Consider the following 10434-nt stretch of genomic DNA (forward strand, 5'->3'; position numbering starts at 1 on the left):
AAAAAAAAAAAAAAAAACAAGTACTAGTAAGGACGTGGAGAAATTGTGGAAATAAAAAATAGCCAATTATCTGGCAAAAAGTAGCAACTTTCCTCACAAACTAAAGCAGAGTTACTACATGATCCAGAAATTCCACTTTTTGGTGCATACCAAAAGAAGCGCAAGCTGGAACATGAAGATACCCGCATGGATTTGCAGTACCACTGTTCACAGTAGCCAAAAGGATGGAAGCATCACTGTCTGTTAATAGATGGACAGGTAAGCCAAATGCAATAGGTATGCACAATCAAAGACAGTTGAAGGGGCCAGGGAGATAGCTCAGTGGTCCTGCATGGCAAATGCAAAGATCCAGGCTCGATCCCCAGTACCATATGCCATGCTGGACTAACTGAGCCAGCCTCCAAGACCTAGGGTATGGTGGTGTGTGCCTGTAATCCCAGCACTTGGGAGGCTGAGACAGGAGGACCACTGCAAATCTGACCCTGTACCAAATACATAAACTAAAAATAAACAAATGGAAGAAAATTCTGATATGTGCTACAACATGGATGAATATGTTGGGGATATGCCTAGCAAGCCAGTCCTTTAGGACTGGCTGAGTGAAATAAGCCAGTCACAAAAGGATCAAGATTGCATGATTCTATCTACAAGAGGTACTTACAGTAATCAAATTAACAAAAACAAAAGTTTCCAGAGACTAGAAAGTGATTTAATGGGCATAGAAGTTCACACCTTATCATCACAATAAAATTTTCAAAGATTATTATACAAAGAAAGAATTTATTTTAAAAATAGATGCTTTATAAGTGTTCCAAGTGTAGGAATGTAAATGAGAACAAGTGTATAGTTCCAAAGAGAAAATTCTGTCAGTAGAATACTTGTACTTGTTTTCTGTCTCACAGAAATACTCAGATGTTCACATAAAACCTAATAGTTAACTATATTTAAATACGAGGCTAGAAATCATAGATTTTGCTCTCAAATTAATTAATATAAATTCATTTCTCCATTTTTGCTGAATAACAAATAGTTTGGAGAGAATTTTCACTAAACACAGTCTGAAATGTCAAAAAATTCCGGTGTCACATACACAGTAAAAGAAAAAACAGATAAAACAGAAAACAAATTCTTCCAAGTCCATAAAATAAATTGGAGTCACGTTGAATGCTGTAATTATACCACATAAATATTTTCGGTAACTTGATTTCATTCAAGAAAACTTCACTGAACATCTGTTTATGCCAATGTTGTATTAAGTAATGATGCTGCAGAGATAAGACAAAATTTCTATTATTTAGTATTGTTAGTATTTTAATTGGAATAAGATGGAGACTGAGAATAGAAGCTGCATTTACCACAAAATCCTGAGTTCAATTCCTGGTACAAAAAAAAAAAAAAAAAAAAAGGAAGAAGAGGAGGAGGAGGAGAAGGAAGGGAAGAGGAGGAGGAGGACAAGAAAGAAACATTTACTGAGAACCTGAATATCTTGTTTTGTGTAATCCTCACCATCCTTCCTAAGGTAGATATTATTATCCACATTTTTCAGATAAGGGAATTAAAACTTAGGGAGATCTACTAAATCACCTAAAGAAAGATAATTCCCCCAAGAAAGAAGTCTAATTTCCACCTTAATGCGTGATTTCAAAGTCCATGTTCTGTCTCTAACCACACCACCCCCTGGAACGCTGAATCATAGCACGTTGTAGCACCCAGCAGAGATGCACAGGCAGATGATTACAAGCACTGCACTAAGGAGATACTGCAAGTGCCCACCACACAGAGGAGAGATGCGGAAGAAAGTAATCCGTTCTGCTCCAGTCAGCCTGGCCAAAAAAAAAAAAAAAAAAAAAAAAAATGAAGTTAATTTGCAATCAGTTCTGTAGTGAAATTGAGATCGGGTAGGAATTGTGACAATAGGACAAAGGAGTAAACATACATGAGAACTGGCAACATCAGAAATACTCTTTTTTCTCTCTATACCAGGATTTTATCTTTGATAGAAATTTCCCTCCTTTTCTTTCTCCACGAACGTATCCAAGCTCTCCCTTAAAAAAATAGATAAACATTCATCAGCACACAATTCTTTCTGTACGATGTCTTTTCTCATCCTCTCAGTCTTCTCAACCTGCAGCTTACCCACAAGGTAGCTTATTTAAGCTTTGCTTATAAATCCTCTCAGATCTTTGCCAACTAAGGATGCTTCTTTCACCAAGCCCCTTACACAAATAGCTGATAACATGTGTTTCTTGGAGTACATTCTGTATTTCTATCATGTGTTCATCATGGCGTCTCAGTAAGGATCCCGCAGCTGCTCTGGGTACATCATCGTGTACCACATTTTGTCTTTTGCATCCTTACACAGCAGCTATAATCATTTTCATCACAGGGGCATGCTCAGGACATACTACTAATTGATTTTAAGTTTCCACAAAGAAATCCATTATCATTATCTTTATGCCCACACTGGAAGTGTCAGATGTCAATGTCTACATGGGAGAAAAAAAAATTGACTTGCGAATGTTAATACCTTGGTGAAGAATTTTTCTGGAGGTGATAATTTTCTAGGAAAATGCTCTTTTGATGTAATGACTGCATATAGACTCAGCCTTCCTGTGGGAAGGACAGGAAAGTGTCCCCCAGGAAGCACACCTTCCGTCTGTGCCGGGGATGGGACTAACACAGACACCCGGAGCTGTGTCCCTTACCCAGAGCTGACAGATTCTTTTTATCCATCACACCTCAAGCATCAGATCACTAATTCATGTACAGGAGAAGACAACTGCCAAATTATTAGACTACAGAGAGAAGCTCCTCAGACACCTGTCATGTTGATGAAAGCGGCACCATCCTCTGACCTTTGCCGGTTCAAGGTCGATAATGAGACAAATCAGGCAGGAAGAGCAGCATGTGCTGACTCCATTAATCTGCGCTGTGTGTGCGCTCAGGAGCCCCACATCTCCTGTCAATTAGTATGGGGAAGCCAGGGGCTGCTGATTACCAGAGACAGGGCCTAGCGAGCCGCTGTTACCTTGGCTTCTGTACCCTGCTGCATTTTAATTAGCCCAGGTCCCTTGACTATTTCTCCTGAGCTTCATTATTGCCATCTTCAAGAAACTCATGGAAAGCTTTTTACATTTCACATCATTAATTGGAAGAAATGTTGAACATTTTAGTAATGGGGTTTGATGACACCAGTCTCTGGTGAAAGGCTTTGCAGGGCCCCTTGGAACAATGCAGTCTAGACTTGCTGAGAACCATGGGCAGGGGAACCTGTCAGAGAACCGTTCAGGGGACTGGCAGTTGCTGGCAGCTGCAGCCAGGAGAGACAAAATACACACGTGACGGTGACTACTCAGCCAGTGGGTCTGTGCAGGAGGCTTGCGTACCCATACACAGCAAAAAGCAAGAAGCAAACAATATTCACATCCACAAATAATGAAAACAAAAGGAAGACATTTTAAATTTTTCAAAGACAGGTGTGATGGCACACACCTGCAATTTCAGCACTCTAGGAGGCTGAGGCAGGAGGGCAGCAAGTTCTAAAACCAGACTAAGAAATTTACCTCATGAGACCCTGTCTTTAAAGAAAACAATTTAAGGGTTAGGGATGTGGCTCAGTGCCAAGGCTCTGCAATCAATCCTCAGTGTCGAAAAGCAAGTGTATAAGAGAGTGGCCTCAACTCTTTTCATATATCTCTCTTAGCATGAAATGGTTTAACCCTTTGCAAAATCATTCTCACCAGATCAATTTAGCAGAAAAGAAATCTAGGAATGGTAGAGTCAGCAGACCTTTCAGCCTGGACACCAGCATCCAGGTCCCCTGAGAAGGCCAGTCTCCAGACCTTGAAGCTGTGCAGCGATCTCATGGCAGGCTGCTGAGGCACAGATTGTGGGGTTCCCCCTCCACCTCCTAAGGTCCCGGATGATGGGGTTTGAGGTGAGCCTGGGATTTCACTTCACAAGTTCCCTGAGTGCTGCTGCTGGTAGGCAGGAGGGGACCACACTTTACCAACACTGTCCTAGAGTCAGCTGCCCAAATTGCAGGGAGATTGCCTAAAAGGAATAACTCACCCTTGTCATTTAAAACAAAGAAAAATACCAGCTAGAGTCATGCAAGTACATCAGTAAGTTGTTAGTGCAAAACTGTGTATGTCTTAACACGTTTTATTTACTTGTATGAACTGAAATATGTGTTTTGTTTTAGTGAAGCTCTTCAAGGCAGGAATATTTAAAGAGTTCACTATAAAATAAAGTGAGAAGCTCTTTAGCATATGATTCTTCAATGCCACCCTTTTATCCTAAGAAATTTCATCTTTATATAAGATGAAAGATGACCTGATAAGTGTTCAAAGTAGTATACTTCATGTGTGCAATTATGTTGCAGATTAGTTGTATATCTTAGCTGTTGATGTATCAAAAAAGTTTTCAGGATCAAATATAAATGATCAGTATGACTGCTGAGCAACTTGCTTTAATCTATGTAGGCTTCAGTTACTTATCCGTGAGACGCGGAAGTGCACTTAAAAATCTTGGTTCTTTCAAGTTTTAAAATTTCATGACATGGATTCCCATTTTCTACTTGAGTCAACATGTTTAGCACCTGGTGTGATGACACTCAGATTAGAAGTAAACTTTTAAAATTCTGAGCTCGGTCCCTTTTAGCAAGTTTTAAAATCTGAATCAGCACCAAATTGAAAATCCCTCTTTCACTTGCATCTACTCTGAGTTTCCGCAGGCAGAAGTCAGAACCATTTTACACATCCAAAATGTCTACAGAGCCAGATGCTTCTAGGATAACTTATACATTCAAAAAGGTTACATTCTGTCCCACAGAAAGATTAAGTCAACCAAGGATTTATTCCAATGGCAGAAACAATCTATTAAAATCATTGGAAATGGTATCATGAAGTCTTCACATTTAAATTCAAGTGAAAATTATTTTGCAGATTCCTTTGCATAGGCTTTGTTTTGATGCAACGTTAGAATGGCCAAGATTGCAGAGACTCTGAAACCAGTGAGTTCAACTCACTGTTTCAAGTTCATGCTGATTACATGAGTAAGACTGCTAGCCCAACCCTCCCTTCACTAAATCCAATTTGATATTTAGAAACACAGGGGCATGAAGTACCTCTAGCAGTGATCTTGAATTATAAGTGGCAAAGCAGAGCATGGAGGTAAAGGGTTCTACCCACCTGATAGGTCTCTAGAAATGCTTGTTTGGAGGAAAATGATACCACAGAAATGTACTTACAAGTTACATGATGCAGGTACACGGAAACCTGACATTTTGATAGACAAGCGGTGTTGACAGGTTGGCAAATATTGAAGCCCAATCACCTAGAAGACTTAGGGGTGGGATGTTGGATGCAGGAGAAATACAAAGCTCAAGTTTTCAGAAACTGAAAAGCTAACCACACAGCTTCTTTCTATCTACAGCATTTCAGCACTGGAATGAGTCTTCCCGCTGTCCTTCTTTTGAAAAAAAAAAGTAGCCCCTAGTTTTTCCTCTCAATATGTTAGATAATTCAGGGGCTGGGGGTTCAATCTCCGGGGCCTGCCAAGCTAGCCCTGCACCCAGGGCACACTGAGATCGCAATTGAGACTGGGTATGGTGGCATGTGCCTGTAATCCCAGCTTCTAGGAGGCTGTAAACAGGCAGATCACTCCTATCTCGTAGTGAGACCATGAATACCCTGTAGACCCTTCCCTAAAATACAAAAAAAAAAAAAAGTTAGATAATAAGGTCAAAAGAGACCCTCTTACCTCTCAGATTTTTTTTTAAATGGTCAAGCTTCTATGTAGAGAATTTATTTTCTTCACCCAACACTTTTGGGGTCCAAAGTGGTACTTTCAAAAGAGAAAGCCAGATGAATGCAGGTCCATGAGATGAGGGGAAGGAAACTCAAGGCCTTCCTCTTTGGCATTGAGCCACTGCTACCGCTACCCACAGAACACACAGAAAGTCAAATGTGCCTTCATTGATAGAGGAGCAGGTGGACGCCAGAGAGCTGTGGTAGTTCCCCTGGGATTGGAAGTTGATCAGATTCAACAAGCAGTGCTAGCTCCAGAAGACGTTAAAAATCAGTACATACTGAATCATTCTACAACTAATACGTTTGCAAATGATTGTTTATTAATAGAATTTCAACCCAAATATGCTCCTATTTCTAAGGATCACCAAAAATTGGCAATTCAGAGTTGTATCAATTCCTAGTACATATTTTCATGTCTAAATATAGAAAAATAAATATTTAAAGGAGAGTATAATATATGTGAATTCTAGAGTCATGTGATTTTCTCAGAAATTAGTGTATTTACTTTTCACTTTTCACACTTTAAAATTTCACAGCTTAGCTTCTAATTCTTGCCATGTAGTTTCATGGTCTCTTAGACTTCCTTGGTTTAGGTCTAATACTATTTCCAGAAATGTTGTGCCATATGTAAACAACCAAAAATTACATTGTTTCCTTAAAGCCATCAGAATAAGGATCATGTACTCTTTATATAGACCTGGAGAAGATGCCTCAGGTCTTCACAACTCAATAGGTCACATGAGCTACAGGAAAAGGAGTTTGTAAGTGAAAAAAAAATTTTTTAACCACTTCATCTCTGAAGATCACTTCTCTACAGGAAGGAAGTTGTGAAGGAAAGAGGGAAAAAAAGGAGAGAAAGGCTCTGTGTGTGTGTGTGTGTGTGTGTGTGTGTGTGTGTGTGTGATCAGATTGCCCTCTGGTGGACACAACTTATGTCTTCATTCTTTTAAAATATAACAAAGAAGACAGAAAAGTAACAGTAAAGAAAAGAGAAAGGGAACTTAAAAAATGAAAAACAAGGTGAAAAATTGGAAATATAGAAGAAGCTGCTTTAATAATAGGGATAAAGCCAGGAAATACAGATGAAAGAAAGTCAAGGCTAATGGAAAAAATGCTGCTGAGTACCAGAAAGTAGAGGCTGGAAAGTACCTAGTCCTGCCTCACCATTTGATTACAGCTAGAATTATTTATGGAGAAATAAAATAATTATAATGATTAATTATATATGGCAAGCTAATTTTTGATTTTTCAACATAACAGCTAAGTGTCTTTTACTAGCAGCCATTATGGCTTCTAAGAGTAAGAAAAGCACTATCTAGAACTCAGAAGAAAGTTTTGAAAAAAAAAATTGCTTTCTCATGCATTTTTGTGAGTTGCACAAAACTCCCAACAGAATATACTAGTTGCAGATACACAGTACTGGGCTGTGGACATATTTACCACAAAGAGATTTGTTTTTTAAGAGTAGCTTTTTCTGTTTGTTTTGACTGATTGGATGATTTGCTAACAGATTTTCCAGTCAGATGTTTGGGGAGGGGAAAACAGATAAAATATTATAAATTTTAAGATAAAAAAAGACCTTCTAAACTCTGACTAGGGAGTCAGCCAAATAGCTCTAAAGTGCCTGCAAGCAGGTACAGGGACGAGAGTTCGATTATCCTGTGGCCTGCTGTGCTGGCCCTGACCCGGGGGTGCACCAAGACTGCAATTGAGACTGGGTGTGGTGGCACATGCCTGTAATCCCAGCTCTTGGGAGGCTGTAAACTTCAGGCGGATCACTATGAGTCCGATCTAGTAGTGAGACCCTGAGCACCCTGTAGACCCTTCTCTAAAATACAATAAATAAATAACTGGTAAGATAGCTCAGCATACTAAACACCTGTTTAGGCAAGGACCAGTTTCAATCGTGGACACCACATACAGCGCTGGCCCCACCCCCGGGGCATGGTGAGCTGGCCACAGAGAGCAGGCTTGGTGGTGCGAGCCTGTAATCCTAGTGCGACGGAGGCTGAAAACAGGAGGATCCCTAAGAATCCGAGCTGTGTAGTGAGACCCTATACCAAATACATAAAAATAAATAAATAAATAAAATCTGACTAATTATATAAGTAAAGTAACAGCTGAAATCTTGACATTTGCTAATTTCTGTACTATATGCAAGCATCAGTATTCGTAATTAAGTGTCATGGGTATCACACCTCCAGGTGTAAGCACAGTCCAGGCTGTTAATGCCAGAATAACCAGCTGTATTTCAAACTGTTCATAACACCAACTTGGTGCTTTCAGCAATTTGAGAAAATAAAAAATATCTAAATCTTTAAAAATTACATTCCATTTCATGTAACTCTAGAAAAACATAGAGATTCAATCAACCACGTTAGTGAAAAGAACATTTCTGTAACTAGGTTAACTCATGCAAGTATCACTTATAAGATTAATTTTTCTTGAGGTTCATAATTCTTTCCTGAGTAATTACTAGCTGAGGCCCATAGCTGTTGACTTTAAATTTCCTTATTCGCACAGAAGATATGTAGTCATGACCAAGTGCTGGGAATCCGGTCCATATTTTTCAGGTGTCAATATTAGAAAAGAGACATACAAGTTCATGATGTAGTTTGATAAATGCCCTGACAATCTGTTACAGCAAAACAAGGAGAGACCCCTGAGCCAAGCAGAAAGAACTGCAGTCTTTCCAGAGGAGCTGACACGGGAGTGAAAGCTCTAATAATGATGATAACACTAATCTAATGTTTCACTTTTCTTTCACTTAACAACAGTCTAACGATTAATATATTATTTTATCCCATTTTACAGATGGCAAAATAAAACCCCATCTTACCCTATTTATGGCATCAAAAAGGGCTTAAGCCACTTGCTCAAGGCAATAAAGGAAAGCAGTGGAAGTGTCTGGTTGCAAATCCCGACTGCTCTGAATTGATTCCTCACTCCTAGCCATCCGCTGTGACAGATACTTGCCCCTGTCAAGCAAGGGGATGAAGGGGCTCAAAATGCTGAAATCTGGTAAAGAGCCACGGCTCTTAAAGATCTGCTACCAGATCGATGTGAAGAAAGCATAGCATATGAGGTGGCAATTAGTGCCTCAAATCCATCTAAAATTACCAGTAAGAACCCTGGGTACGATTGATTATGGTTGTAATTGAAGCAAACAAATAAAAAAGACTAGATCGTGCCACTGAAGCAATACCACTCGGAATCTCAGTGGCATAATGTGTCTTGCTCCCGTGGCACATACCATTCAGGAAGCTCTGTACCATAGCTGACATGCACCTTCCTTTCCCTCTTGGTTTCCAGAGCCAGTCTGGCAAAAAAGGAGAAAATTAGAGGCTTGAGCACCATCAAAGAAATTGTTTGGCCCTGAAGTAAGGAATATCATTTTTACTTACTTTTTATTTCTCAAGACTGGGTATGCGATCATAAATAACTTCTAGAGGGTAGGGAAGCGCCATCTCCCTTTGCTTTGAAGCCTTGCGGTGCTGGGCACTGGCAATCATTAATAATGCCATCCCATCGTGATGTGCTTCAATATCAAAAGCCATAGCGCACAACATAAAAAAGTGTGGTTGGAAGTTGAACACAGAGACTAGAATTTCCCAGCTCCTTAGTCTGTGTGATTCTAAGTAAAGTACCCAACACTCAGATTTGTAGTTTCTTTGTCGCAAATGTAGGGACATTCCCTCTTAAGACTGTAGTAAAGTTCAAATAAGTTAGTATATAAAAAGCCTAGCTAGCGCATTGACATAAAAGTCAATGAATGGTGTCTCATTTCAAAATGATCAATAATTCACAATGTAGGAAAAGCCAGCATAAAGCACTAAAGAATTGTAGCATTGTGGTTGGGTCAAGTGGTTACCTTAGGTTACATAACGAAGTATTGAGTGATACAGCAAGAAATTAGAATTAATATGTTAACAACAAGGGATTCTTTTTCTTGTTTCTGTTTTGTATTTTTGGAGGGAGTGGTCCTGCATAACAAATTACTGCAAATTCAGGTACTTAAAGCAATTCCTGTGTAACTGCACACACTTCTGCAAAAGCCCAGGTAGATCGTTCCCTGAGCTCACAACACTAGAATCCAGGTGGTGACCAGACTTCATTCACACCTGCAGCCCAGGGTCTTCTTCTAGTCTTCTGTAGTTATTGCAAGAGTTAGTATCTCTCAGGCATAAGGACAAGGTCCCTGCTCCTTGGAGCTTGTTGGCCAGGAGTTGCCCTCCCTCCTGTAGGCTGCTCTGTATTGTCTGACTTCCAGCAACTGTCACATTAAGGATGTTTACCTTCTTCCAGGCTCACAGGAACCCTTCTTTCTGACTTTTTTCTCTGTGAACAGGCTGAGGAAATACCTTAATTTTAAGCAGATCACCTGATCTACTCTGGCTCTCCTTTATACAATCTACCATAAAAAAAATTATGGGAGTGATGCTTCATAGTACTCAGAGGTCCCACCCACATTCAGTAGGGCTGGGCTACACACAATCTGAGTCCCATTGACCAAATAAGATGGTAGTTTGGGACATTTTGCACTGTGGGAGAGACTTGGTCCAAGCCGGGAGGCCTGTTGTTCGTGAACTATGTTAGAGGCAAACTATGGGGCCATTGAAGA

The sequence above is a fragment of the Octodon degus genome, unplaced genomic scaffold, assembly GCF_000260255.1.
Source record: "Octodon degus isolate 3935 unplaced genomic scaffold, OctDeg1.0 scaffold00119, whole genome shotgun sequence".
NCBI lineage: Eukaryota > Metazoa > Chordata > Mammalia > Rodentia > Octodontidae > Octodon > Octodon degus.